We start from the raw sequence: 4,449 nt of genomic DNA on the forward strand, positions 1-4,449 counted from the left end.
CAAGCTTTCGCTTTTTGCAGATGACATGATATTATACATGGAAAATCCGATAGACTCCACCAAAAGTCTGCTAGAACTGATACATGAATTCAGCAAAGTTGCAGGATACAAAATCAATGTACAGAAATCAGTTGCATTCTTATACACTAACAATGAAGCAACAGAAAGACAAATAAAGAAACTGATCCCATTCACAATTGCACGAAGAAGCATAAAATACCTAGGAATAAATCTAACCAAAGATGTAAAAGATCTGTATGCTGAAAACTATAGAAAGCTTATGCAGGTAATTGAAGAAGATATAAAGAAATGGAAAGACATTCCCTGCTCATGGATTGGAAGAATAAATATTGTCAAAATGTCAATACTACCCAAAGCTATCTACACATTCAATGCAATCCCAATCAAAATTGCACCATCATTCTTCTTGAAACTAGAACAAGCAATCCTAAAATTCATATGGAACCACAAAAGGCCCCGAATAGCCAAAGTAATTTTGAAGAAGAAGACCAAAGCAGGAGGCATCACAATCCCAGACTTTAGCCTCTACTACAAAGCTGTCATCATCAAGACAGCATGGTATTGGCATAAAAACAGACACATAGACCAATGGAATCGAATAGAAACCCCAGAACTAGACCCACAAACGTATGGCCAACTCATTTTTGACAAAGCAGGAAAGAACATCCAATGGAAAAAAGACAGTCTCTTTAACAAATGGTGCTGGGAGAACTGGACAGCAACATGCAGAAGGTTGAAACTAGACCACTTTCTCACACCATTCACAAAAATAAACTCAAAATGGATAAAGGACCTGAATGTGAGACAGGAAACCATCAAAACCTTAGAGGAGAAAGCAGGAAAAGACCTCTCTGACCTCAGCCGTAGCAATCTCTTAATCGGCACATCCCCAAAGGCAAGGGAATTAAAAGCAAAAGTGAATTACTGGGACCTTATGAAGATAAAAAGCTTCTGCACAGCAAAGGAAACAACCAACAAAACTAAAAGGCAACCAACGGAATGGGAAAAGATATTTGCAAATGACACATCGGACAAAGGGCTAGTATCCAAAATCTATAAAGAGCTCATCAAACTCCACACCCGAAAAACAAATAACCCAGTGAAGAAATGGGCAGAAAACATGAATAGACACTTCTCTAAAGGAGACATCCGGATGGCCAACAGGCACATGAAAAGATGTTCAACGTCGCTCCTCACCAGGGAAATACAAATCAAAACCACACTCAGATACCACCTCACGCCAGTCAGAGTGGCCAAAATGAAGAAATCAGGAGACTATAGATGCTGGAGAGGATGTGGAGAGACGGGAACCCTCTTGCACTGTTGGTGGGAATGCAAATTGGTGCAGCCGCTCTGGAAAGCAGTGTGGAGGTTCCTCAGAAAATTAAAAATAGACCTACCCTATGACCCAGCAATAGCACTGCTAGGAATTTATCCAAGGGATACAGGAGTACTGATGCATAGGGGCACTTGTACCCCAATGTTTATAGCAGCACTCTCAACAATAGCCAAATTGTGGAAAGAGCCTAATGTCCATCAACTGATGAATGGATAAAGAAATTGTGGTTTATATACACAATGGAATACTACGTGGCAATGAGAAAAAATGAAATATGGCCTTTTGTAGCAACGTGGATGGAACTGGAGAGTGTGATGCTAAGTGAAATAAGCCATACAGAGAAAGACAGATACCATATGGTTTCACTCTTATGTGGATCCTGAGAAACGTAACAGAAACCCATGGGGGAGGGGAAGGGAAAAAAAAAAAAAAAGAGGTTAGAGTGAGAGGGAGCCAAAGCATAAGAGACTGTTAAAAACTGAGAACAAACTGAGGGTTGATGGGGGGTGGGAGGGAGGGCAGGGTGGGTGATGGGTATTGAGGAGGGCACCTTTTGGGATGAGCACTGGGTGTTGTATGGAAACCAATTTGGCAGTAAATTTCATATATTAAAAAAATAATAATAATAATAATAAAATAGGAAAAGATAAAAAAAATAAAAAAAATAAAATCTTTACATTTCAAAAAAAAAATAAACTCTTTTTAGTACAGATTACTTTGCTATATTACTGAAGAAAATAACATTGGCACTACTGAAGTTTTTTTTTTTTTTTTTTCTTTTTTGGCCAGCATCATGGTATAATTTGTGGGGAATCTTAAATATATTATATTTACAAATATTATATAATACGTATATTTATACTAATGTATCTATTATATTTGGTATATATATATATATATTTTAATGTTTATTTATTTTTTGAGAAAGAGAGAGAGAGCAAGTAGGGGAGAGGCAGGGAGAGAGGGGGAGAGGGAGAGAGAGAGAGAGAGAGAGAGAGAGAGAAAGAGAAAGAGAGAGAGAGAGAGAGAGAGAGAGAGAGAGAGGATCCCAAATAGGCTCCATGCTGTCAGCACAGACCCCAACATGGGGTCGAACCCATGAACTGAGAGATCATGACCTGAGCTGAAATCAAGAGTCAACCGCTTAACCAAGTGAGCCACCCAGGCACCCCTATTTATATTTCTTTGGAGAGAGACAACATGTGCAAGTGGGGAGAGAGGTGGAGGGAGAGGGACAGAGACAGAGAGAGAGTCTTAACTAGGCTCCATGATCAGTGCAGAGCTTGATGAAGGGCTCGATCCCACAACCATAGGATCATGACCTGAGCTAAAATCGAGAGTCAGACACTCAACCAACTGAGACACCCAGGGGCCCTATATTTGGTGCATATTTTATAGGTTCTAACCAGTGCATTAATCCAAGAAAAAGAAATAAAAGACATATGGATTGGGAAAAAAAATAAAACTATATTCTCCACGGATGACAAGATGATAGTACATAATATATTCTGAGGAATAAAAAAGCTACTAGAACTAATAAGTAAATGTGTCAGGAATGCAGACATTAAAATAATACCAATAAACACTAAAATAATGTCATTTGCAAAAACATGGAATGCTTGGGTGTATAACTTTACCAAATATATTTAAAGCCTATTGTTTTAGTTTGCTAGGACTGCCATACTACAGACTGGGCAGACACTTACATTATTACAGAAATTTATATTCTTACATTTCTGAAAGCTAGAAGACTAAGTTGTAGGCACATTTGGTTTCTTTTGAGGCCTCTCTCCTCCAAGAAGACGGCTGCCTTCTCACTGTGACCTCCCATGGTGGTATCTCTGCAGGTTATGTCCTGATCTCCTCTTATAAGGACACCAGTCATATTGGATTAGGGCCAACTCTAATGACCTCATTTTAACTTAATTACTTTTTTAAAGGCCTTGTCTCCAAATACAATAACATTCTAAGATACTGGGGATTAGGGTTTCTTTCAATACATGAATTCTGGGGAAGCACAATTTGGTTCATAACACGTGTACACTGAAAATTATGAAATATTGCTGGGAGAAACATAAAGAGACTTAAATAGATGGAAAGATCTATCATGTACACAGCTCATGGTTTGAACCATCTACAACTTTTAACATTTATTCTCTCCAAATTGATCTATACATTTAACATAATCTCAGAAACTCTAGCAAGATATTTTTGTAAATGTTTCAAGCTGATTCTAAAATTTTTATGAGAATGCAATGAATTTAGAATGATTAAATCAATTTTGAAAAAGAAGAACTAGGTTGGAGAATTGACAATATTTTATTGCAAGACTAACTATAAAGCTATACAGAACAATATTATGTTGGCATTCAGAATTCATACAGGGATTCCAGAAATAGGCTACGTGTGTGTGTGTGTATGTGTGTGTATTTCTAAAGACATTTTATTTTTAATTTTTTAATGTTTATTTGTTTTTGAGAGAGAGACAGAGACAGAGCATGAGCATGAGCAGGAGAGGGGCAGAGAGAGAGGGACACACAGAATCCGAGGCAGGCTCCAGGTTCTGAGCTGTCAGCACTGAGCCTGATGCGGGGCTTGAACCCACAAGCCATGAGATCATGACCTGAGCTGATGTCAGACACTTAACCACTGAGCCACCCAGGTGCCCCTAAAGACATTTTAAAATGTCTTTTCTTTCTCAAATACAACATTAAGAAAGTGAAAACACATGACACAGATGTGGGGGAAAAAAAAACATATCTCTGAAAAGAAATTTTACCTAGAGTATATAAAGAACCATTACATAATGATAATAATATACCAATAAGAAGTAAAACAACATAAAAGATTAATAAAATATTTGAATTAGGGCACCTGGGTGGCCCAGTTGGTTAAGCATCCAACTTTGGCTCAGGTCATGATCTCGTGGTTCATGAGTTCAAGACCCGCATCAGGCTCTATGCTGACAGCTGAGAGCCTGGAGCCTGCTTTGGATTCTCTGTCTCCCTCTCACTCCCTCTGCCACTCCCCTACTTGTGCGCTCGCTTGCTCTCCTCTCTCTCTCTCTCTCTCTCTCAAAAATAAATAAA

Source organism: Neofelis nebulosa, chromosome 2 (assembly GCF_028018385.1).
Source record: "Neofelis nebulosa isolate mNeoNeb1 chromosome 2, mNeoNeb1.pri, whole genome shotgun sequence".
Classification (NCBI taxonomy): domain Eukaryota; kingdom Metazoa; phylum Chordata; class Mammalia; order Carnivora; family Felidae; genus Neofelis; species Neofelis nebulosa.